The 27906-nt window shown below is 43.4% G+C and overlaps 1 protein-coding gene across 1 annotated transcript in view; it reads left to right on the forward strand.

Annotated features, from left to right (window-relative positions):
• Positions 1–1986: 1986 nt before the first annotated feature.
• Positions 1987–27906, forward strand: part of LOC124591836 (sodium-independent sulfate anion transporter-like) — a 146053-nt gene continuing 120133 nt past the window's right edge. Inside the window, exon 1 of the mRNA XM_047131774.1 lies at positions 1987–2117. The gene's annotated coding sequence lies outside the window, so the exon portion shown is untranslated. The remainder of the gene's footprint in view (positions 2118–27906) is intronic.

Here is a 27906-nt window from a genome sequence, read left to right on the forward strand (position 1 = left end):
CGGATAGATCGATCGATATGGTATATGATGGAAATCACCAAAAGGCGATTCGTTATCAAAAACTTTAACAAAACATAGAAGCACAATAGCGTTGAACACCTCGAAGTGACGAGCAGACACAAACAAAAAGAGAGCAAAGTCAAAGATCGTAACATCAAGGATGAACGATAGTGTTCTAGTGGTCTATGGACGCCACATACTTTTTGCATTAAATTACTTCTTTCACCTCCTGTAATACTGATAAGTTGTTATCAGGCACTCTGTATTCCCAGCTAAAGTCAGGATGCTACACACGTAATTGTTCTGAGACTTCCGCTCCGACTTCCATTTCTCCTGTTCGCTCATCCTCCAGTGTTTGAAAATACGTCATGCACTCTGCATCCATCGTAAATCCTACCAAGTTGCCGCGTATTTTCAATTGTGTTCAGACTGTATAGTGCTGACATGCTGTTGTAAACATACATAGCATTGCTAATCTGTATTGATAAAAAGTCTCGTCCACGTTTCTAACCAGTTGCATCAGCAAGATGTTTTAGATTATAATTCCCTTTATTGGATCTAATTATATAAAAGATTTGGTTAACCCATGAAGTTTGCTTCACACGTTGAGCAAAGTGGCACACTCGAATTCAGGGGGAACATGGGTACAAATCGCTGCCATGCACATTTTATATGTTTCTGAAATGGTTCAAACGGCTCTGAGCACTATGGACCTAACATCTGAGGTCATCAGCCCCCTAGAAGTGGGACTACTTAAACCTAACTAAACTAAAGACATCACACACATTCGTACCCGAGGCAGGATTCGAACCTGCGACTGTAGCAGCAGCGCGTGTCCGGACTGAAGCGGCTATAACCACTCGGTCACAACGGCCGGCAATATGTTTCTGAAGTTGCCCGAAAAAACTAAAGGTCAATGCCCCGACGCCTGCATTCAAAAGAACACGGTGCATCTCCTTTCCCTTGCCTGCCCTACTGTAACTTATGCGCTCTCTCTTATGATCCGCATGTTTGTCATAAGCATGGTCACTTCAAATCATCGACAGTTCATGGCTTCGTTCTCCAAGTTCCAAGTTTAATTGCCTACTAGAAGTGAACTGGACGGTCTGCTGTAGAACTCTCGATTATTTTATTCTCCTAGATCCCGGCGATGCGAGATCGAGAAAAAAAAGAGATTCCTGTTAGGAAAATGTGCTACAGGATGTACAGCTCACGTACTTGCATTACAAAAGAAGAAATCCTCGTGAAGACCTTCGTCAGAATTTCTGAAATGTATTTAATTGTACTGTTAAGCCTTCAGTATGTAGGTTACGGTATTTTTTTGGTGAAATTTCCCATTAATAAACTGAAGTAGTAACATTTTAGGTTCATTAGGAACTACGGTGTCCTTGTGGGGCTCTGCTTTAAATTTCTTGGATAGAAGAAGCCGAAATTATCATTCCAGAAACCCAAAACATATGTGTCATGGGTTTATTCGCAATTTATGACGGTAGTTACGAGGAAGAAAAGGGAAAAAGAGGTCACCAGTCACAAGTCTTGCTCTACAGAAGCTTTTATGGCAATTTCATGTGTATATTTTAGTAGTAGCCTGTTCTCCAATGTAACGTTGATAGATATTATAGACAGACTGTTATGAAACAACAATACGCCTATGCATAGAAAATTGGTGTTAAAATTCACTAAGACCATTTAATTAGCTTTATCGGATACATCATTAACCTTCGAATAACCAAAAAATAACAGTGTCTAGTTTTCCCCGATTTTGGAAACTCAGATCATACATTTGTGCAACTAAAATGTAGACTAGGTGTCCAACTGTAGCCAAGGTAATCAGCCGTGTGGTAAATTCGTCACTGAACGACCGGTACTAAGAAGCGCATATCGAAGAGCGCGCGCGCCTCTTAGTTCACGTAACTGCCGCCAGATGGTGTTAACGTACATATCGATATCATGCTGGTGGTCAGCCATTATCTTTGGTTTGTTGTCGTCTGCAGCTCACTGACAAGTTGCATCTGCGGATCGTATATGAGGATGTGTTTACGCGGACATAACATCAGTGCTGTGAGTGTTGTCAGCGACAACGTAAGGTGGAAGTGTTTGAAGTGGAAGTAACTGTGGTAAGTAACATGTGTACTTCAGAGGACGTGTGTTCGTGAGTACAGTATCCACCAAAAATTGTTTTTTTCAAGTACGTATATCCGCTTATTGTGATGCACTGCTGCTCTAGTAAGAGCCCATCGCTTATATTTCAGTTGCTATTTGTATCTGACAGCTGCCTCTTCACAGGAATAATGAATTAAGCTTTATAGAAAGTCTCATACAATGTACAGGTCCCAAAAAGTTTAGTGCCAACGAAGCAGTGTGTGTATTTGAAACTTAATATTTATGACCTCGCAGCGACGACGAAAACACTGCACATAAAGACTCACATCAATGTCCACAACTTCTATAAAACTTTTCAGTAATTCGAGTAGATGAATATGAATTCTATCTATGTGTTATGCACTGATGTTGTGGGAATGCTTTAGTGTGTATACAAAGTTTGTGTAAATCATTTAAAGTCAGTTCCAGTTGTAGCTACCATACGATAGCAGCGTTATTACGAAAGTGCGTAACTCCACTAACTGTAGTGTTAGTTGAATGCGTAGTATATTTGCTGTGGCTTATTCTGTATTTTCTCATAAAGCACCCATTTGGCATAGGATGCAGCCAAAAAATTTTTATAGAAAAGTTGTATGTAATCACAGACACCGTAAACAAACGATATAAGGTACAGAGCCGTAAGGATCACTAGAAATGTTATTAATACTGTGAAAAATCAAAAAGGATTTATTAAAACGTAACCCTTAAATTGTAGGCGAAGGTGCCATTTATTACATCATTCAGTAGGAAACTTTTACCACATTTCTCCCATTTTTGCAACGTTATGGAACAGCCCTCTTCGAATATCAACATTTCAGTTGTATTGATACCAAAATTTTTCATTAATTTGGGAGTTAAACTTATGTACGTGTTACTTACAAATTAGGAGTGCACGCATAAAATAATGGTGTGGTACTCTTTCACAAAAACGAGTGCAGTTATTCCGTATCGTTTCACTCCAGCAGGATAAATAAGAATCGATTTCGTACATTCTGCCAGAGTTGCTTCGCCAAAATTTTTCATTACTTATTCGCATTTCATTATTTATATCTGTTCCAGGGCACAGTTCCTAAGATATGCCATATGTATTTCGGTTATGTGATTGAGATGTAAGTTAGGGATCACGAGTGAGGTCACAAAAACCGGAAATGAAGCTGCTCTTTGGATCTCGTAATTCATCCGACCTTCAAGACAGCACGCAGAGTTATCGCACTAGGAAGAGATACCAGGCAGCGGACGATCCGTCCGAAGTTTTGACGCCGGTGTGTAACGGGCGTTGCATCATGTATCCGTGGATTCAGAGTTAATGCTGAAAATATTCTTGCAGAGAATCAACAATGCAGGACTTCGATTAGCTCATCCACCCGCGCACCTTTATTGGTGCACAAAACAAAGTGTTCAAGCTGTACACGGCAGAATGAGACCGTACAGCAGTTTAGGCAAAGTCGTTTTGTACGACCTGAGTAAGTTTTGCGGGGCACGCCCCGCTTAACAATAAAGAGCAACGCAATTTCACCAAAATCCTACGGGAGGAAATGGCTGAAACCCAGTCAGAATATTCTTTGTAGGCCCATGGTCCTCTGCAGTCCACGCAAAATTTCGAAATGTATTTTTTTATTACTAAAATATCGACTGTTAACGACTTGCTCTTTAAAATTTCATTACCCGGACGGTGTCGTGCTATGTACCTTTCTTCGACTACACACCGTAAGTATCGTTATATTATCGTTAATGACAGCCATTGATATATATACTACAAACAACCTATGCATACCGTTCGTTTTTAATACGATGCATGTACTACCACGCACTTACGTACGACTGTTTGTTGCATATATCTATAATGATGCTATTGCCGGTGAAGATAGACAGGTCTTCCGACAACGGTTCAGCGTAATAAAGTAGTAAGAACAATTCATATGCAGTTGATGTCTACTGTTACGTAACAAAAATGGAATTCATAAGCCAAGATAGTAACAGTAGGATATGAGTCTCGTTCCTTCTGCGTGCGAGTACACTGACAAACAATTAGCTGTGCTCAGAACTTCTGGCGCAGAAAGCAGGAAGTCGAAAAATGTACTGGAGACGAAACATTTTGTTAGGCTCTAGTTTACCTGACGAGAGTGAGTACATCCTTCCATTGCCGCTTGCAACTTTTTTGCCTGAACGGATTTCACCCTTTGTGTGTCAATGTCCAGTTTGTTAACAGTCGCACAATCCCTTGCAGGTATTTAAGGTTCCAAGTTGCATTTTAAACAGAAAATTGCATTTCTTACGCTGTCTTGTCCTAGAATGGACATTTTACTGTGCGTACAAAAGGGAAGTTCTCGTCCCTAAATGAATGTAATATGAATTTTTCTCGACATATTCATAATCAAACATCATTCGTAACGTGTTTCTGTTATTCTTAAATAGGCCTAAATGCATTGTAAGGAATTACCGTATGTTCATCGTCAGATCGTGAGGAATTGCTATTATGAGGATATTTCTGTCATTATTTTTGAATATTGTGTAGTGTATTTGTAACGCTGTAGAGAAGTCTTTCTCACGTCACATTTGAGTCATGGTTACTTGCACTTAGTGAGTGAGGATTTCTGTTCCCGATGATGATGGCTTATGATCGAAACTGGTAGCAAAATAATGATTCATCTCGGTAAAAGTCAGTGTTTTCAAGATGACTTCTTTTAAATATTTAACAGCTGTGGAGCACCGCGTATCGAAAACGTATTTGAGTAACATTACCCTAGCAGTATTCAGGAATGGTCGGGCTCAAATCCCTCTCCAATCTTCAAAAGCACTTCAGTGTCCCATCCGTAGAGTGATTTCGCTACTGTCTGAAAGCTATACTCTTAATTTTCACTTCCTTAGTCCCCTTCCCGTATCCATCTTCCCTGTGTAACACCCCTGTCCTAATCTAGAAGAACCGGATTTATGTATCTTAGGGCTGCCATGCCAATCGAAGTTAGTTCAGAGACTGTCAAAATAATTTCTTGAACATGACCACGGGCAATCTTTTCTCGATTTTCCCCGAAGTACGGAACAACGTGAGTGAATGAATAACTCAATGGGCTAGTATTCTGGAGGAGCGGGATTCAATGCCTAATTTTCTGCTCCCTGGTTTCCCAATCCTCCGACTGTGTGCTCCGACTCTAACGACAACTTCTTCGACGGACATTAAGTCATGCTCTTGTTTTCCTTTCTTTTCCGCTTTCCGCTGTCTGACGTTTGAAGTGGTTAGAAAACAGAAACAGAAAGCTGTAGCATGTCGGAGTTCTTTTTCGATTATCAGAGAGTTGTTTGTACATGTCCGGATCGATAGTCGCCAGCGGATTAAAATTCTGTTGAACTGACAGTCAAAAACAGCTCTTGGTTGTTTCTGTATCAGTATCGTCCCAGACTTCTTTTTTAATGGTCTGATACGGACGCTAAGACTATCAGCACTATCTCCATAGTCTTCATTGGTTATAACAGTAATTATTAGCGTACCATTTGTAATTATTTTTACAGTGCTAGAAATTGGTTTCATGCGCTCTGGAATATTTTGTTTGTGGCTACTAGGGGATGCACGGTCTTTAGCGCGAATATAGTAAGCAACTGGCGATAACTTTAGCAGTTCATTGCTTATCTGGGCCCCTAGTACGTTCCAAGTAATTTACTTAAGCTGGCCTCGAAAACAGTTCTCTCTTCTGTCCCGCTCGACGGTAGACACTTTCGCGGCCTTCGATGTAGAAAGCGAGGGCCTTAGCTTCACTCGAAGGAAATAATCGATGGTCACACAGTGGAAACTTGTTGCCTGCAGCGGAAGTCCATTTCCAAATACTGAAAAGTGACTATTTTGATAATGACCGAGGGAAGTAGCGCAGTAGTTCAAACACTTCTAGCGATAATAAGCTCTTGCAAAAATAAAAAAAATAAAAAAAACCTCTGTAAATTTTGTTATCCGATTGACGAATGGGTTTCGAAGACGCTCCGCTGACCTGCTCGTATAGCTTAAAATGCAATGCGTTAGCTGGCGAGACAGATATGTGACCCAGACCCGGAACGAATCCGTGCGACGGATTGACGACCATTGGTGTGGTACGCCGGTCAGCTTGGATGTGATTTTTAGGCATCTTTCCACGCTAGTTTACGCGAATGCTGGGTTGATCCTCGATCTACGCCTCAGAAAATACGATACATAACCAGTTAAGATACGATAAGTGTGCATAACTTGAGGACGAAAGTAGCTTTCGCATGATGTTTCACTCCAAGTAACATACACTCCTGGAAATGGAAAAAAGAACACATTGACACCGGTGTGTCAGACCCACCATATTTGCTCCCGACACTGCGAGAGGGCTGTACAAGCAATGATCACACGCACGGCACAGCGGACACACCAGGAACCGCGGTGTTGGCCGTCGAATGACGCTAGCTGCGCAGCATTTGTGCACCGCCGCCGTCAGTGTCAGCCAGTTTGCCGTGGCATACGGAGCTTCATCGCAGTCTTTAACACTGGTAGCATGCCGCGACAGCGTGGACGTGAACCGTATGTGCAGTTGACGGACTTTGAGCGAGGGCGTATAGTGGGCATGCGGGAGGCCGGGTGGACGTACCGCCGAATTGCTCAACACGTGGGGCGTGAGGTCTCCACAGTACATCGATGTTGTCGCCAGTGGTCGGCGGAAGGTGCACGTGCCCGTCGACCTGGGACCGGACCGCAGCGACGCACGGATGCACGCCAAGACCGTAGGATCCTACGCAGTGCCGTAGGGGACCGCACCGCCACTTCCCAGCAAATTAGGGACACTGTTGCTCCTGGGGTATCGGCGAGGACCATTCGCAACCGTCTCCATGAAGCTGGGCTACGGTCCCGCACACCGTTAGGCCGTCTTCCGCTCACGCCCCAACATCGTGCAGCCCGCCTCCAGTGGTGTCGCAACAGGCGTGAATGGAGGGACGAATGGAGACGTGTCGTCTTCAGCGTTGAGAGTCGCTTCTGCCTTGGTGCCAATGATGGTCGTATGCGTGTTTGGCGCCGTGCAGGTGAGCGCCACAATCAGGACTGCATACGACCGAGGCACACAGGGCCAACACCCGGCATCATGGTGTGTGGAGCGATCTCCTACACTGGCCGTACACCACTGGTGATCGTCGAGGGGACACTGAATAGTTCACGGTACATCCAAACCGTCATCGAACCCATCGTTCTACCATTCCTAGACCGGCAAGGGAACTTGCTGTTCCAACAGGACAATGCACGTCCGCATGTATCCCGTGCCACCCAACGTGCTCTAGAAGGTGTAAGTCAACTACCCTGGCCAGCAAGATCTCCGGATCTGTCCCCCATTGAGCATGTTTGGGACTGGATGAAGCGTCGTCTCACGCGGTCTGCACGTCCAGCACGAACGCTGGTCCAACTGAGGCGCCAGGTGGAAATGGCATGGCAAGCCGTTCCACAGGACTACATCCAGCATCTCTACGATCGTCTCCATGGGAGAATAGCAGCCTGCATTGCTGCGAAAGATGGATATACACTGTACTAGTGCCGACATTGTGCATGCTCTGTTGCCTGTGTCTATGTGCCTGTGGTTCTGTCAGTGTGATCATGTGATGTATCTGACCCCAGGAATGTGTCAATAAAGTTTCCCCTTCCTGGGACAATGAATTCACGGTGTTCTTATTTCAATTTCTGGGAGTGTACTTCGATGAAGGTTGGAGCTTACACAGAAAGAACTGCAACAATATAATACAGAAGGTGACCGAAAGAAATACGCAATGAGGCAAACAGAAATGACATGTTTATTCAAAGACAACATTAACACTGAAGTCGTCGCGATTTGTGATGGTCACCTGCGCATTACGAAATGTGGGGCATTGTTCTTACTCGAGTGTATCACCACGAATGACAATGCATGCCCTGAAACCTACTGGCCACGACGTATATAAGGAGTTCTTGTGGTGGCCGGGCAGAGTGGCCGAGCGGTTGTAGGCGCTTCAGTCTGGAACCGCGCGACCGCTACGGTCGCAGGTTCGAATCCTGCCTCGGGCATGGATGTGTGTTGTTTCCTTAGGTTAGCTAGGTTTAAGTAGTTCTAAGTCTAGGGGACTGATGACCTCAGATGTTAAGTCCCATAGTGCTCAGAGCCATTTTTTGAAGTTCTTGTGGTAGTGCATTCCATTAGATCACCAGCTCGGTTGACAACTACTGAATGGTCGTTAGTACATGTGGTCGTTCTGTAATACGTCTCCCCAACGCGTTCCCCACGTGCTCGATGGGATTTAAGTCGGGGGATCGGACAGGCCATTCCTTTCACCGAATATCCTCTCATTCCAAGAGCTCCTATACCTGCACAGTTCGATGCGGTCACGCATTGTCATCCATAAAATTGGAGTCAGGGCCGAATGCACCACCGAAAAAGACGTTTATGGGGAGGAGTACAGTATCACAATAACTTTAAGCGGTGAGTGTACAGTGTTCTAAAATTGGAGGTCTATGCGACTACACGTTGGTGTGTAGAATGTATAAGTCTGGCGATATACCATCTGACTTTCGGAAAAGCATCATCCACACAATTCCGAAGACGGCAAGAGCTGACAAGTGCGAGAATTATCGCACAATCAGCTTAACAGCTCATGCATCGAAGCTGCTTACAAGAATAATATACAGAAGAATGGAAAAGAAAATTGAGAATGCGCTAGGTGACGATCAGTTTGGATTTAGGAAAAGTAAAGGGACGAGAGAGGCAATTCTGACGTTACGGCTAATAATGGAAGCAAGGCTAAAGAAAAATCAAGACACTTTGATAGGGCTTGTCGACCTGGAAAAAGCGTTCGACAATATAAAATGGTGCAAGCTGTTCGAGATTCTAAAAAAAGTAGGGGTAAGCTATAGGGAGAGACGGATCATATACAATATGTACAACAACCAAGAGGGAATAATAAGAGTGGACGATCAAGAACGAAGTGCTCGTATTAAGAAGGGTGTAAGATAAGGCTGTAGCCTTTCGCCCCTACTCTTCAATCTGTACATCGAGGAAGCAATGATGAAAATAAAAGAAAGGTTCAGGAGTAGAATTAAAATACAAGGTGAAAGGATATCAATGATACGATTCGCTGATGACATTGCTATCCTGAGTGAAAGTGAAGAAGAATTAAATGATCTGCTGAACGGAATGAACAGTCTAATGAGTACACAGTATGGTTTGAGAGTAAATCGGAGAAAGACGAAGGTAATGAGAAGTAGTAGAAATGAGAACAGCGAGAAACTTAACATCAGGATTGATGGTCACGAAGTCAATGAAGTTAAGGAATTCTGCTACCTAGGCAGTAAAATAATCAATGACGGACGGAGCAAGGAGGACATCAAAAGCAGACTCACTATGGCAAAAAAGGCATTTCTGGCTAAGAGAAGTCTACTAATATCAAATACCGGCCTTAATTTGAGGAAGAAATTTCTGAGCGTGTACGTCTGGAGTATAGCATTGTATGGTAGTGAAACATGGACTGTGGGAAAACCGGAACAGAAGAGAATCGAAGCATTTGAGATGTGGTGCTATAGACGAATGTTGAAAATTAGGTGGACTGATAAGGTAAGGAATGAGGAGGTTCTACGCAGAATCGGAGAGGAAAGGAATATGTGGAAAACACTGATAAGGAGAAGGGACAGGATGATAAGACATCTGCTAAGACATGAGGGAATGACTTCCATGGTACTAGAGGGAGCTGTAGAGGGCAAAAACTGTAGAGGAAGACAGAGATTGGAATACGTCAAGCAAATAATTGAGGACGTAGGTTGCAAGTGCTACTCTGAGATGAAGAGGTTAGCACAGGAAAGGAATTCGTGGCGGGCCGCATCAAACCAGTCAGTAGACTGATGACAAAAAAAAAAAGACTACGCAACATTACGCCTCCCCACACCAAGAGACCTGAACCTCCAAATGGACTATATTCGACAGTGTTCTTAGGTGCATTACGCGTTCCCACTTTTCCACATATAAATTTTCGTCCAACATTCTCGAACATGGTCATTTTGGTGGTCCTGGTGTTATGGTGTGGGGAGACACAATGTTTCATGGGCATACAGATCTACAAATCTTTGAACACAGCACACCCACGCATTATTTCCCAATGCGCAGCTCTTTATGGGGGCATTCGGCCCTGACCTCAGATTTATGGATGACAATGCGCGACCGCATCGAACTGCGTATTGGAGGAGCTCTTTGAACGAGAGGATATTCGGCGACTGGAAGCTCGTTCACCCGACGTAAATCCCATCGAGTACGTCTGTGATGCTTTGGGGAGATGTATTGCACTCTTTCCATATACCAACCAACCATCCAGCAGTTGTCAACTGCGCTGCAGGAGGACTGGAACGCCCTACCGCAAGAACTCCTTACCAACCTTGTGGCTAGTATACGAGCACGTTGTGGAGTAGACACCCTACTAAGAACCATGTTCTGCCTTATGTAATGTCTGTGGGACCATCATAATTCCTGGTGACTTCAGTGTAATTATTATCCTTGAATAAAAGTGTTATATCTGTCCGTCTCGTTGCATATTTTTTTTCAGCTGCATTCTGTATTACACTGTAGTAGTACTTTATAAGCATGGTCGAAGTTTCATCGAGCTATGTTACTTGGCAGTGACACATCATGCGATGATGGAGGAGGAAGGCGATCACGTACCTTTCTTTCCAAAGTAAACCACAAAGATTCAACAGTATTGATATCTGATGACTGTGGTGGCCAGAGAAGATGCAACAGTTCGTCCTGGTGTTGTGTAAACTGAGGCTGTATCGCCTTGGAGCACGGAATCATCAATGGTGAACAAACTCTGTACCGTAGGATGCTTCTGATCAGCCAAAATGGTCACATACCCTTGGCAATAATGCGATCTTGCAGAGTAACCATGGGGCTGAAGGAATATCGCGATACAGCTGCCAAATTATCATCGTACCCCCACCATGTTTCACTGTTAGGGCTTAAACTTTGGCAGAAACTGGAATCAGTGGGCAACAAGACTCATCCTACACATGACGTTGTTCCATGCCCCAAAGTCCAGGTTTTATAGCTTTGCTACCACGTTTTCTATTACGGGCGCTTGAAGCACTGTTGAGTGGTTTTGGGATTCCAGCTCGCCCTGCAGTTAGCAGCCTTTGGAGCTCTCTTGTTGTTTTGCTGCTGACAGGGTTCGCGAATGTGACATTGTTTTGCAATAACTTGTCACAGCCCTCTTCAATGATTGTCTGTGACGATCAATCAGAACACGTTTTCGTCCGCGTTGTAACTTAGCGGACGGTGTTTCTATGCTTTCCCTGTATGCGATGTCTCTTGAGACACAAGCCTCTTCGGCTCCCTTGATTACGGAATCACCCATCACACGAGCACCAAAACTTTGTGTTCTGCAGTGTTCACTTCGATCTGACGTAATGCACTCACAATTCAGAATATTGCACCACGACTGCAAGAAATGACCACCACTGACACTCGCAACTTATTGAGCACATTGCTCAGATGCCATTCGTGGTCAAATACAACAGCGCAAACTGCAGGCTTGGGGCATCTGTATTAATGGTCAAGCATGCATTTCTCACGGTTTCCCCATATTTTTATTCATTCCCTGTATACCATACGGTGAAATCAGAAAAAAAATCGGTTAGTGTTGAGACACTGGGTGTTACATCTATCCATAATCTGTGCGCGTGGTAGGGAAGGCAATTGTTGCTATCGTGCTGTACGAATATTCAAATGCTACACTCCACACGATAAATTGTGACCTACTAGTGAGCCTTTAATAATGAAACAGTCAAAGCGATCTTGCCCGTCTTCAGCGTGACACGGCTTTGGAAGCTCTTGTTCCCACCCATGCTGTTACTAACATTGTTATTAATAATATAGAGCGTTCTAGCAGCAATGCAACGCCGTCTTTGTCCCTTCGCTACTTTGCGGCAATTCTGTATTATTGTGTTCTTATTAGCTCTTCATCTTAGCGTACGCAACTACGCATCATTCTTTTCCGTGGCTTAGAATGTTGATGATCCTGGATCTTTTAGTAGGAAAAAATGGCCATGCGATTGACAAGGCACGTGGCTTTCTTAAATGGAAGCCCTTGAGCTAAGTCAGGGTCACTAGTTCTGATCTGTTACGTCATATAAGAAGCAGTGTAAGAAGCACAATCTCTGCATATCTGTTCAGCCACTTGACTACGTTAAATTGTTATCTGTCGCACAATCTGAATGAAAGGTCAGTGTAGTGTGCTCTTGGCTTCGACAGGTAACGGCAAGTCGTCGACAAAAAGAGGAGAATTTCTCTGAGGAAGCTTGGACTTGTTACACGTAACTGAAGACATTCCAGACTCGATTCTAATTACGCAAGGGATTTAAATACTCTAATAAGGTAAGGAGACTGCACCTATTCCTCATCACCGACTTCGTGCATATGTGTTGTATACGGGGGCTTGGTCTGAAATTAAAGTGACAGAAGTCGGAGCTCCTGATCGCCAAGCGTTTGCGAAAAAAAAGGCATTTTCGACGCAGGTCCGACGAGACATTAGCCATTTATTGTAGCACAGTGTCCAGGTAGCACTTGGCGCGGCGAAAGGAGTATAGAACGGTAATCCGAGTGCCGTGGGGTCAAATCCGAACTTGGAAACTTATGTTCTCTTATTTCTTTTACTTTCAGTTTTTACGTTTCTAATACTGCAAACGATTTTCTTCTAGATGCGGCGGTGACGTATTTATTGCCAGCAGGTGGGATCCAATAAACTATGTACCAAATGTGACAAGTTTAGGTAGCTGCTCATATTGTATGTAATATCTCTGTTTTAAGATGTTCAGAACAAGCTGCGAGAGCGGCGCTAAACTGCTACACAAAGAAGATGCACGGACACTGTATATTTTGCATATTTGATTTGTTCTCCAAGGGGACATTGCTGACAGCTTCAGATCTTTGAGTTGATTTGGTCCACATAACAGCAAATTTTAAAACACACATCAGAACAAGTTTTGCAACACCTCGTTTCCGTGAGTTTCGGAACCTGTACAGAAAATTGGAATAGAGACTAGACTTAGAACTACTTAAACCGAACTAACCTAAGGACATCACTCACATCCATGCCCGAGGCAGGATTCGAACCTGCGACTGTAGCAGCAGCGCGGTTCCGTACTGAAGCGCCTAGAACCGCTCGGCCACAACGGCCGGCAAAGACCCTTCACTCCAGCCCACGCCACAAATGTTCTGAGGGATATACGGATCCTTGACCAGCCTGTCTGGTCCCCAAATTTGTCACTCATAGAGTAAAAAATGGTTCAAATGGCTCTGAGCACTATGGGACTTAACATCTGAGGTCATCAGTCCCCTAGAACTTAGAACTACTTAAACCTAACTAACCTAAGGACATCACACACATCCACGCCCGAGGCAGGATTCGAGCCTGCGACTGTAGCGGTTGCGCGGTTCCAGACTGAAGCGCCTAGAACCGTTTGGCCATCTCGGCCGGCCTCATACAGTATGTTCGGGATACAGTGGGTAGGTGCGTACTTTCACACCTGCCTCCATCCAGCAATTTTCATCAACTGTGACGTTAAACGTAGTCTCCTCACATTAACGTGACCACTACCTATGTTCAGGCTGCAATGACCAGTAAAAGACAGCAGGTGGCAGCACTAACAGTGGAAGGTAAGAAAGCATGTCAGAGGAACAAAACAGTGCCGTCGTTGTCATAGGGAGGAAACAGAGCGGTTTATCTGACGTCCAAAAGTGCTTGATCATTGGGTATAGGTAAAAGGGTGGATGCATTTCCGAAATGGCTAAATTTGTAAACTGGCGCCGAGGCTACTGTGGAGCATGACGGGCCTTAAATGACACGGGTTACCGATGACTCGGAAATGTGTTCGGGGAACAACACGGATGAGTCTTGGCCCTACCAGCTGTCTCTTCAACAACAAATGTTGCTGCATCTGGGCCTCCGCAGCAGACCCCTGGTTCGCGCACTCATGCTGGGTACAGTTTATCGGCTACGAAGACGAGTTTGCTCATTAATACCGCAGCTGGATGCCCACTGAATGACAGCAGCTGGCCTTTTCAGTAAAATATCCTCCACGGGACACATGGTCGTTGCTGTGTACCGCCCTGCAACGGTTGCTGAAAGAGTCAGGCCGAAGGAGGGAGCGTATGGTGTGGGAATGTTTATGTGACATTCCCTGGGTTATCTCGTCATTCAGAAAGGCCGAATGCATCAATATAATCATGCGTCTATCCTTGTGGGTTCTGTGCGACCCTCGGTACAATGGCATCTACCAGCAAGACAATGAAATGTGTCACATGGCTCGCAGTGAACACGTGTGGCTCTGATAGCACCAGGATGAATTTATCGTACTCCCATAGCTACTAGCTCCCCGGATTTGAAGCCAATCGAGACTCAGTGGGATCACTTATATCGGCCAGTACGTGGCGGGGATCCTCAGCCGAGAAACCTAGTGAAGCTGGCCACGACACGAGTCGGCGTAGCTTCACATCCCAATCGCTACCTTTCAGAAGTTCATTGACTCTCTTCCTTCACGTCTCGCAGTCGTCTGCGCTGCAAGAGGTGGTTATTCAGTCTTCCCACAAGTGGTCACATTAATGTGCCTGGACAGTGTATGCCTCAGGTAAGACATCAAATTCCTCGATATGACATTCAGAAGCTGTCATTTCCATGCCACACGGCAGTGTGTTTCTGCCTGTGAGGAGTCTGCATCTGCGTATATACTACGAAAGTCAGCGTATGGTGCATGGTGAAGGATACCTTGTACCACTACTAATGATTTTCGTACTTGTTCCACTCGCAAATGGAGCGAGGGGAAAAACGACGTTCTGAATGCCTCAGTACGTGTCCTATTTTTACTATCTCGATTTCGTGGTCCGTACACGAAATGTACGTTGTCGACAGTATAATCGCTCTGCAGTCATCTGCAAATACTGGTTCTATAACTTTTCTCAATAATGTTCCGCGAAGAGAACGTCATCTTTCATCCAGTGACTCCAAATTTGGGTCCACCAACCATCTCCGTAATACTTGTGTGTTGATCTGTAACAAATCTGGTAGCACACCTCTGAATTGCTCTGATCTCATTGCTTAACCCAACCACGTGGGATCGCAAACTCTCGAGCAGTACTTAAGACAGGACTGCACTAGTGTTTTATAAACTGTCTCCTTTATAGATGAGTTGCACTTTCCAAAGTCACAGTTTGTAGGCTACTAATGTTGATGATGAACATGACTTTCGAATAAAATGAAACTTCAGTCATTTAATACCTTTTGTGTGGTCAACATCCGCTCTAAGGTTGATAAATGTCGGACTGGTGCTTCTTGGTACAACTTCATTCGCGTAGCGTTCGAGTCACATTGACGTGGACCGGTAAGCATCGGTAAGACGGTCGATGCTCCGCATTGTGAGTCTTCCAACGTCGCCTCGTAAGATATTGTAGAGATATTCATGAAATTATTTACATTTATCTAACGGTCCATAATGACTGTGTCGTCGTCGTCGGAACATTATTCCTTCTTAATGCTGAGTTTTCATCCTTTCTGAGAAGTTTACTTATCTCAGGTCTAACATATTTCTACGTTTCAAGACGCCAAGAAAATATTTTTTTTGAAGTAATGTATCATTAGTCCCTTTAAAAGAACCGGTATGTCGACGTATTTAGTCAGCTCTATAAGATCTTTACACGACGCCACAACCTTTTATTGTTCGTGTCAACATCAGATTAACAGTAGAGAGGCAGAACCATCATGTTTAATAGCGCTCTGTTTCATTTTCCATCATTTGTCATGACAGATTGTCTCAAATTCCGGCAGTTATTTGTGTAACTGTTGCATCTACAGTCTGTACCAACGAGATAACGTTTTCATCTATGTGGGGCGGTCAATAAATATCGGTCGGTAAATGAACGATAGATGATAGTGCTCGCTTTAATGGGGACCGAAATAATAAATAGCGTGCGAAGAAGCTGCAACCATTTGACATGTCGTGTTGCTGAAGGAGGTTAAAAATTACGTGACGTTTAAAGTATGGAATGAACGGGCACTAGGAAGAACGGTCTGGTAAAGTTTTCCACGAAAATGATAAATACAAGAAGAGGCAGATCAGTGGGAAGTGTGATGTCCAGGAATATTTAACTAGACATTAGCAGGAGCAGTAGAAGACAAAATATTGTAGGACAGACGAAAGTAAGAAAATTACAGACTGGTTAACCGAGGGCGTTTGGTGTAGTAAGTAACTTACGTAGCGGTGAGTATACTTGTATGAGGTAGACAGAGATATGAGACTCCACAAATCAGTTGAACAACCGAAAAGACAAATGTTCCGTGTTCAGAGATGAATAATGTCTAAATTATGGAAACTAAACCTGTAGCGCGTGACGGCTTATAGTGCGCCGCAGACCGACCTTGGCAACATCGAATCTTATCATTCTACGCGAACTTCAGTCGTCAAGGTTTCGTTGCCACCTGTCTTCAAGAGTGCACATAAGCATACGATCGCTGTCAAGATCTCTGCCACGCAGTCAGTGCTGCTTCGTGTACAGCCAGCATGCATGAAACTGAGGTTCCCACTTCCGTAAAATGTTTTATTTTCCAGTGGCAGTGACAGTTAATATTTGGATATACACAGAGAAAAAGAAGACATTACGTTGTTTTCGTAATACATTCTGCAATTACAAGGCTCCTGGAAGCCATCTTTTTCGGAATATATTTCGTCCGACTCGCAATAGTCGAACGAGAATTTATCGGCCCGCAAACTTTGCTCTGAAGAATTTTTTCAAAAAGAATATACGTATTAAAAATATTATGTTCTCAAAACTATAAATCGCTGCGCTACGGCGTGGTTGTTGGAGGAAGGAATACATTGTCTAGTTTGTATTCATTGCCGCTCGATGTTTGTTGTCTTCTGTTTGCTTGTTTATCATCACATGCTGCAAGAATGCTACTACGCAGCAGAAGTCATTTCGTCTTCTCGATTTTGCGGAGTGTAATTCCGTGCTTACACTAGAAACATGTTTCAGGTTGAGGTACCAAACTGATCCTCCGAATGGATGGAACATTCACAGATGGTATCTACGGTTTGTAGCCACAGGATGTGTATCTAAAGGAAAGAGTCCTCGCCGCCTTCGTGCATTCGATGAAAACGCTGCAGGAATACAAACCGCTTCCCAACGTAGTACTAGAAAAATCAACCCGTCGTGCCAGTTGGGAGCTACAACTGCCTACAACAACGTTTCGGCGTGCATTGAGATGTCGAATGGTTATGAAGCGGTACAAGTTACAGCTGTTACAGGCTCTGTGTAGGGACGTAAAACGCAAACGTGTAGCACAAACAAAGCTAACTCATGCATGCAATAAAACAACCCGTCCTAACTTCAACTGTATAAAGTACTTAAAACTTGAAGACAATCTTTAAGTTATTACACAACGGCTACAGCTAAATAAGCCACCAACTTTAAAGTATTGCGCTGAAAATAATATTCCAACAGCTCCGGAAATTTACGGGCCAGAAACAAAGTAGTACTGACTAATATACTGTAACTTAATTAACATACTATAACTTAATCGTAATAACACTCGGCCATCACCCAGGTTAGAGCTACATAGCACCCATTGGTAAATGACAGCATTTCCGTGCGTGAAAGTCAGCGGATCACATATTACTTGATGTTACACATTATTCTAAATACAGGTTAGAGTGCAGTGCACCCTCAGTGAACACCACGTGGCAGATTGGAAAGCAGGCTGATACAGACTGGTACGCTCCCTATCCTATACGAAGCGCTTGAAAGAACTCAGTAAAGGCAGATGCTCTCCATTGTAAAACAAAAGGCAGATGCTCTCCATTGTAAAACAGACCCAGTCCGTTCGAAGTAAGCTGGTCGAATACCGTAGCAGGAGCCACAGCGTGACAAGAGTGCAAGTTTGAATACATGGCGGCCCAACTGCCGTGCTATTCTCGCAGCGACTCCTGCCAAGGCACACCACTGAAGAGGTAAATTCGTCCGCTCTTCCCGTGGCTAGCGTACCCTGCCGAAGAACTGACACCTGTTGACAGGAGACTGGGCCCTGTTGATTACTGCCGAATGTCAGCTGCACTGTATACTGTACTGCCCTCCCCAGCTTTAGGCCAAACCCGGAAAGACAATTGAGCGTTCTTGCCGAAAACACTGCGCTCTCCCTGCTTGCATACCCAAGGCACTACCACCGTTCTAAGGACGGTATTACATTATCGTATTTATTTGTCAAAGCTGATATGTCAAATATTTATGTCAAAGAAATTTGACAGTGTAATAGGGAACTTTGTCAAATCTCGCCTTTCATCAAATAAATATGATCAAATCTAGAGCCTCGCATTAGATTTGATCATAAAAGTCGTTCGTCTTCTGTTCACTGCAATGTGAAATGTAACCGTCTGGATCGCTGGCTTCGCTACAGCTATTTGACGTCTGTAATGCGTTTTCAAACAGGGTTGCAAAGTTGGGTTTCTGTGTTCCTTCGACTCTTCGTTATAATGACCTTGCTTCGACGGGGGGGAGTGAGTAAGGGGCAGACTCCATGTTATTAATCGTGTGTTGATGTGCGGGTGGGATATGCTGCGGGCGATTTCAAATCTCCGATTATAGCAACAGCTACCCCCTCCACATCTGAAAACGTCTAGGCAGCTTTCCAGCAAGCCGGAATATATGACGACACATTCTAAAATATATTTTTTTTCTTAGCTCTCCATTCTAGTTTGTCAATTTTTGAACTCTGGACGCCACAAGGTAAAAGTGCTTAATCTGTTTCTCGCACTTTTTATTAATTTTGTAGTTGTTGGAACACCAATTCAGTTAATTAAATTATTCAAAACTAAAAATAGAGTTTAATGCCCATGTAGTGCACTCAACATTTATTTGTCTTGGGATACTCCTCCTTCAGTGCTTTATAAATACCTTCATGCGTTTCTGGAATTATTTTGGTTAATGTGCTTTGTGGTATTCGAGTGCTGTATAGTAAGCTAGAGTAGCTCTCTCGTGTAGCAATAATGTGTCATGGTGAACCTGTCTTCTGCACATATAGCATTACTTTATTGAGCAATTACTGAAATGCATTCTCTTCCATTCGTATGTAATATATGTTAAACGTGACGCCCTCCGCTTGGCAGCTCTCGTAACAAATTTTGTTGAATACTTTTAGTGTCTCGACGGAAAACCCCCCGGCTTCACCGTCGTATATTTCCTTTTTTTCCGTCGCTTCTCTTCCAAATGCACACACAATGCAATTGTGGTACAAGCGACTGCAGCGTAAATAAGTTGTTATCCGCCATCTTGAACTTTTGATGAAAAATATGACGACAACGTAATACCCCTTTTTAGCGCCACGTCAGAGATCTTCGTCAAAGAAATTTGACGAATATTTGATCATATTTCTTTGTCAAAGAAATATGATAGTATAATACCGGCCTAAGAGCCTGCCGCCGGAGAGCTTTACCCGCGCATGCGCGCCTCTGTGTCTACGCATCTTCCGCCTGCCCACTGGTGGCAAGACAACCACCGAAGATGTCAACGATCGAGCAAAGATCACTTGCTCCCCACAAGGGTGATAGGTGAATCGTCCACCTGGTTCATAAATGTTGCCGGAAGCTACGCTCAAGTTATCTGTGAAAACCCCATGAAAATTCTTCTAGTAGTTTTCGAGATTAGCGTATTCAGACACGACGGTTTTATTGTTTCATTATTAGTATACAATAGGTACACCTGACGATTAAAATGGTTGTGTAGGAACATCATAACACCACGTCAAGTTAAGTGACAACAAATACATTATTAAGGAAAAATATAGGACAGAGTCTTGTCCTGAAGTCATATTACAATCCTCTAGTTTTCTGATTGTGTTGATGCGGTTCGCGATGACTACTGTGCCAAACTCTTAGTGCCAGAGCAACGCTTACAGTTAAACTTACTCGATTATTTGATGGATTTTCCGCCCGAGGTCTTAGCACATCTCCTATCAGCCTAGCCTTTCTCGTCAATCTTTCCCACATTTTCTTTTCGTCACCGAATCTTTGGAGAACCTCATCATTCCTTATCATTCCACCTGATTTGCAGTACCTTTCTGTAACACGACGTCTCAAACGCTTTCGTTCTCTATCCCGGTTCTCACACCGTCCACGATACACTTCCATACAGCTCTGTGCTCAAAATGTATATACATTCTCCCTGAAACTGAGGCCTATGTCTGATATTGGTAGACCTATTTTAACGACATATCCTCTCCTTCCTTATGCTAGACTGCATCTTATATCATCCTCGCTTTGTCAGTCGGATGAAGGTAACAGAATTCCTTCACTTCAGCTACTAAGTGGTCCCCGATTTCCGGCTTTATGGGCATTAGTTTAGCCATAGAAGTATGCAATGCTTTCTTTTATTACTGGTTATCTTGATTCCCTTAAAACAGGAACGGCCAAGAAAAAGGCTCGTGAGCCATACCCTGGAATGAATGCCATAGCGCTCCACATAGTGGTACACCTTCCTCACGGCCACAGCACGCTGCCTGAGCATGAGGAATGGGAACCTGCGAACACGCCACGTTTAAATGGCAATGCTGCAGCGGTTCACACGACTTAGTTTTATATTTTACATTTCTCAACAACGCAGATCACAAACAAGAGAAACTGTCAGTATTATTTAGTTATTTTTGGTGCGTCGAATACATACGATTATATTGTCTGATCCAAATTGTCTGCGTAAGGACAGATGCAGACAATTTCACAGTTTTTCCCACTCATGTTGCCACGTGATTGTCTTATTCAATTTCAAAATAGAAAAAACGTCTTTTACACACATACATCCATCGAAATAGTGTAGTTTTTCTCAAATCTCATTATGGGGCGTTACCTGAGGAAAACAATGTAGACATCACGGACAGTTTTAGCGTGAAAGGGTTTGTCCGTAAAACTGGAACTACACTATAGATCAGTCAGTTACATCTGCACATATACAACTACGCTGTCAGCTGAAACGGCAAAAGGGGCTCGAAAACAGCTCGATTAGAGATGTAAAAGTGGCGATGCCTTCAAAACGTTTAGAAAATGATCCTTATAGTTCTTTTAAGTCCACAATGTATTCGTCAAAAATCGCGTTTTCCTTAACGCCAGTGAGCTAAGGATACTAGACTGTGTTTGTCAGAATTTGTCCCTTCTACAATGCGATTTTGTTTTTAAATACAGCCGAATCGAATCAGAAATAACTGGTTCACGCTTTGCATTGCCTTGCTGTGGGCAGCGTGCAGCCAAACACACTTAAAATGCCAGATCTGCAACCCATTCCAGGTGTTCTAAATTTCGTTCCTGCGCTCCTTTCTTCAACATAAATTCAACAATAGCAGGTTTCAAATCGAGAAATCGTTCCAGGTACGCCTCAACGTACTTGCTAATAATATATGATGTCTTCATACTCTTCGGTCAGTTCCATCGAAACCTGTTGCAACTATCAGTAGAATAGTGCGTGCTACTTTCTAAATTTTACCACCAATTTATCCACGTGCTCCATGACTGCATATTTAGCACAGAGTGCTTCCTGATGTATAGAACAATGAATTCTGTCTTTCGATTATTGAAATGTTTTGCTGTTTCATTTTCAACTAAATCTAAATTCTTTCTACATGGTATTGTAATGGCGTTCGATGGCAAATTTGCACTACCCGTCGATTATGCGACTACGTAATAGATATTGAGAATTCTCATCCCCTCTCTTTTGTGAATCCCATTCAGTTTTAAAGGCTTGTGATTCTAGATCGCTAGATTGCCTCTTCTTGTGGAAACAGCCACTGGACCTGTGCATGGTCTTCGTACCACGAACAAATACTGAGTGAATGGTAAACAACGCTGACACCAAAATTCTGCCATCCTGAATAGACTTATGCCGACCGAAAAATGCCACACCGCAGTACTAAACAACATGTGCACTGTACTGGGTGCTTTCCGATAAGGACCAAGTTAAGCCGAGACTCGTCCTGCACGTTCGGCCGGCGTACGGTTCAAATGGCTCTGAGCACTATGGGACTTAACATCTGAGGTCATCAGTCCCCTAGAACTTAGGACAACTTAAACCTAACTAACCTAAGGACATCACACACATCCATGCCCGAGGCAGGATTCGAACCTGCGACTGTAGCAGCAGCGCGGTTCTGGACTGAAGCGCCTAGAACCGCTCGGCCACAACGGCCGGCGCCGATGTACGGTTTGGCCTTAAAAAGTTAATAACGAGAATAATATTCAACTACAGCTTCATTAAAGCTTTTGGTATTGCCTTATGCTGGAAACAGCGTGTCTAACTTTATAGAATCTATATGCATCCGGAGTGAAGTCTGGCTGTTACTACTCTCCTTGCGTGTCACGCTGAACATGTTGCAGACATGTCTTCAGTAGTTTTCAGCATTTCATCGTCACTGATATTTAAAAAAACTACACCGACAATTTGTCGGTCTAATTAGTAGTAGGCTAAGATTGCTATCGATTGGCTGGTTCGATTTTTCTGTGGATACTGACAATAAGCGCATTCTTTTAAGTCCTTAAGTGTAGTTGCCATATATTAGCCATCTTAGTGGCGAGTTGTTCCGCGAAGACGCAAAGCAACAGTGAAAGAAGGAGACTTGCACTGTGTTGTTGTGATTGAGTAGTATTAATCATTGTAATGTCTATTAAATTTCTGCAGCCACCATTGAAAAGTATGAACAATTTGTCCCATTTTTTCATGTTAAGAATATAAAGTTACGTGCCGTGCGTGGAATCTGGGTGGTGGTAAGTGATGCCGTGCAAGTTGCCTTGAATGAGCAACTTCCGGCTGTTGTCTTATCTTAGGCCTAAATAGGCCACTGTGGACTAAATTTAAGTATTGGTTTTCATTATATTTTTCCTAATATTTTGAGTTTTGATAATCAGTAAAATCTATTTTTTCGATTTTTTTTCACCTTCGAAGGCAACATTGCTACTTTTAGCGTCTTTGGTTTCGAATCATGTTATACAGTTTCAGATGCCAACAAAAACACTTAAAAATTGAAAAAAATACAAAGTTTGTTAGCATTTACTTAGACGTGTATAGTAACAGCTGTTACACAATATGCAACACATAGGAACTGTCTGTCCTAATGAAGTGAACTAGTCGTCTTCATTGGGCCGATGACTTATGTTTTTATTTTTCAAATATTTCATTAATAGTAAATATTAAAACTTCTGTGTCTACTACATTGAAAAGCAAAAGATAATGTTCTAGTTACACTGGAAATCAAAGCAACTTTCCCCTAGTAGGTAATGAACTATGGCTCTGAGCACTATGGGACTTAACATCGATGGTCATCAGTCCCCTAGAACTTAGAACTACTTAAACCTAACTAACCTAAGGACAGCACACAACACCCAGCCATCACGAGGCAGAGAAAATCCCTGACCCCGCCGGGAATGAACTATGTATCATTTAAATGATGACTTTATTATTTACCTCATTCACTTAACAGCTTGTGCGAAATTTTGGTTTCAGCGATGTGTGTTCTGGAAAATAGGTTTCGTTGATTAATTCTGTCATCGCTGCGTTCTCTCTCTCATCTGAACGCCATTTGAGTTTATTCGAAAACTCTTCGCTTATAATGACGGATAAAACTTAAGCTCGCGCCACGTTTGAGGTTCGAGTAGAAATTAGTTTTCAGAATGCATGAAATTTGCAGCCCAACACCATACCCGTCTAATCTGTGGGGTTCACTTGTTCACTGATTTGCAGCTGACCGTGAAAAACCCACCTGAAGAAGGAGGCAGGCGGCCACTGTAACAGAGCAACTGGTTGATAAGTTTTGAATGCCATTCACGATAAAAACTATACTTCCGTGAAGTGAAAGGAATTTATAAGAAAAACGGGAACCGCTACGATGAAAATACAAAAAATGGTTCAAATGGCTCTGAGCACTATGGGACTTAACTTCTGAGGTCGTCAGTCCCCTAGAACTTAGAACTACTTAAACCTAACTAACCTAAGGAAATCACACACATCCATGCCCGAGGCAGGATTCGAACCTGCGACTGTAGCGTTCGCGCGGTTCCAAACTGTAGCGCCTAGAACCGCTCGGCCACCCCGCCCGGCGATGAAAATACAATTAACGTAGAGAAGTAGTTACCGTGTGTACACCCATATACAATAAAAGTGTCACCACTACTATTATTTTAACACTGCATTGAGTGAACCACATGTTCAGCGATCCACTTAGTAAAATTTGTAAGAAGGATTACTGCGCGTACAGAGAACTGCGACGTTTTAATTTTAGTGTAGCACCTAAACACATCCGGCTAGTATCGGAAATACGAGGTGCATTCAAGTTCTAAGGCCTCCGATTTCTTTTCTCCAGACTGGAAAGAGATAGAAACATGAGCATTGTTTTAAAATGAGGCCGCGTTCATTGTCATTACGTCCCAGAGAAGGCAGCATCGTACGGCAGATGGAATTTTACCGCCAGCGGCGAGAATGAGAATTGTTTTAATTACTTAAAATGGCGACGTTTTCCTTACTTGAACAGCGTGCAATCATTCGTCTTCTGAATTTGCGTGGTGTGAAACCAATTGAAATTCATCGACAGTTGAAGGAGACATGTGGTGATGGAGTTATGGATGTGTCGAAAGTGCATTCGTGGGTGCGACTGTTTAATGAAGGCAGAACATCGTGTGACAACAAACTGAAACAACCTCGGGCTCGCACAAGCCGGTCTGACGACATGATCGAGAAAGTGGAGAGAATTGTTTTGGGGGATCGCCGAATGACTGTTGAACAGATCGCCTCCAGAGTTGGCATTTCTGTGGGTTCTGTGCACACAATCCTGCATGATGACCTGAAAATGCGAAAAGTGTCATCCAGGTGGGTGCCACGAATGCTGACGGACGACCACATGGCTGCCCGTGTGGCGTGTTGCCAAGCAATATTGACGCGCAACGACAGCATGAATGGGACTTTCTTTTCGTCGGTTGTGACAATGGGTGAGACGTGGATGCCATTTATCAATCCAGAAACAAAGCGCCAGTCAGCTCAATGGAAGCACACAGATTCACCGCCACCAAAAAAATTTCGGGTAACCGCCAGTGCTGAAAAATGATGGTGTCCATGTTCTGGGACAGCGAGGGCGTAATCCTTACCATTGCGTTCCAAAGGGCACTACGGTAACAGGTGCATCCTACGAAAATGTTTTGAAGAACAGATTCCTTCCTGCACTGCAACAAAAACGTCCGGGAAGGGCTGCGCGTGTGCTGTTTCACCAAGACAACGCACCCGCACATCGAGCTAACGTTACGCAACAGTTTCTTCGTGATAACAACTTTGAAGTGATTCCTCATGCTCCCTACTCACCTGGCCTGGCTCCTAGTGACTTTTGGCTTTTTCCAACAATGAAAGACAGTCTCCGTGTCCGTACATTCACCAGCCGTGCTGCTATTGCCTCAGCGATTTTCCAGTGGTCAAAACAGACTCCTAAAGAAGCCTTCGACGCTGCCATGGAGTCATGGCGTCAGCGTTGTGAAAAATGTGTACGTCTGCAGGGCGATTACGTCGAGAAGTAACGCCAGTTTCATCGATTTCGGGTGAGTAGTTAATTAGAAAATGAATCGGAGGCCTTAGAACTTGAATGCACCTCGTATGTCGAGGATTAGGAAGGATTTAAGTAAAAAGGGATTTAAAAAAGGTAAAACATTACAATGTTTGACGAGAGCGACAGTGCGTATAATGGAGGAACTTGAATTTACATGAAAACGTTTCCAGTCCACGAATTCTTAGTGTCATATCGAAGGTTATAATTCGACAGTGAATTATTAAAATGGTCTGTAGTGAGGGGCGTGACACATAGGCGTAGTGATTACAAAGAAGTGGGAGATTATCAGCGAAATTCAGGTCAAGGCGGCTCTGTCATTCTGTATGCAGTCAAAGGAGATTTTCTGCCTTCCCAGATGTGAACAACATAGCGCTAGCGGTCATCGTAAATATCACACATCTTGCCTAAACATTGTACACATAGTTTGAGGTGCCCAAAAACTGATTTTCACATTTTGAAGGCAATACAAATGAATCTAAGTCATTTGATTTTTGTAAGAGGAAGGCGAATTGCTCTTTCTTAAGTCACTTTTAATTATATATTGGTAAATTTGTGTCCGAACGAAAAGGTTACTTTCTTGTAATATGGGTCTACAACATCTATAATTTTTTTTTATGAAGCCATGTTTGCTTTTAGCTGTTACTGTTTTTATATAACTGTTGCAGTTCAATAGAAAACTCTACCGCACCTATCGATATCTTAAAACTGCTAGACACATTTTCATATTTGTGGCAGTAAAACCTTGTTAGAGGATTGTCAGTAGATAATGCTTCGACAGTTGTTAGGCAGAACTTGCTTGATAGTGTGAAATGCTTCAGCCTGATGTGACGCAACGTGTACAGTTCCTACTTTCCCGAGGTAGAAAACGTGGCAGTTACTGTATCGTCAGGTAGCCACTGAGGCATGCAACACTACTGCCTGGTAACCGACCTGGGATGACTTGGAGAAGGGGTTGTCTCATTTGGGCGGGCCACAGCCCACCTATCTCACTTTCTGTGTCGATATCTGAAAAATTCTGATGGACCTACGTCGTCCAGGCACTGCTGAACCACTCGTTGGTATTGGCCCGCTCTGCGCAGTCATTTTTTTTCTCTAATCTTGCTCAACTTTTTGTGTCATGGGAAGCTGGTCATTCGCTAGATTTGAGTGCAGATAGATTTTAATTTTTTTATTTTTTATAGACACATTTTCTGCCGGTAATCGAGAACTGCTTTGATTCGTTAAAAATGTTCGCGCTGTGAATCAGATTTTCTTTGTCGTTTTCACCTTTTGTTTCATTTCTCCGTGCTTTCTCTGTGTTGCGCAAATACTGTACGTTTAGGTACTGAACACTGAAAATCACTGATTCACTAAATATTACTGATATTTATTAGCTTCTCGTGGTTGGGGTTCGCAATCATGTAGAATTTGTAAAAGGGCGTCACATTCGCCATTGACTGCAGAAATTATTTATTTCACAGTTGCAATTTCGCCCTTACGGATTTTTAAGAATGACATGGGTTGAAACAAAATCTTTTGCAGTACCAGTTGACAATGGCCGTAAGCGAAAGTGATGCCCTTTAAAAAATTCCTGAGTTTCTTGCTTGATATTTACTTTGAGTTTTCGCTTATTATTAACGTAATCGATCCGAGCTTCGACTTACATATATTGAGGGCGAAAACTTCTTTAACATTCAAGAACATTTTTGCTCACAAGCCCCTCTCCCGCCCTCGAGCCGACCGAAGTGGCCGTGCGGTTAAAGGCGCTGCAGTCTGGAGCCGCAAGACCGCTACGGTCGCAGGTTCGAATCCTGCCTCGGGCATGGATGTTTGTGATGTCCTTAGGTTAGTTAGGTTTAACTAGTTCTAAGTTCTAGGGGACTAATGACCTCAGCAGTTGAGTCCCATAGTGCTCAGAGCCATTTGAACCATTTTGAACCCGCCCTCGTATACTTTAGCCCGTTTCAGTTTTCACTGCAATTTGTGGTATACCCTGTATACAAATTTTGCACTCAGCTTGTCACCCTAGGCGGCCGGTCGGGCCTTAAATCTTCCTTGACAACATAGCCTCAGGAATTTCCAGTTCAAGAACAGTGGAGGCTATTCAGGAACATTCGAGGTCGTTCTATAGCGTCACATTTCCGATTACAGGGCATTGCAAAATGTTTAGAATGTTTG

The sequence above is a fragment of the Schistocerca americana genome, chromosome 2 (genome assembly GCF_021461395.2).
Source record: "Schistocerca americana isolate TAMUIC-IGC-003095 chromosome 2, iqSchAmer2.1, whole genome shotgun sequence".
Taxonomy (NCBI): domain Eukaryota; kingdom Metazoa; phylum Arthropoda; class Insecta; order Orthoptera; family Acrididae; genus Schistocerca; species Schistocerca americana.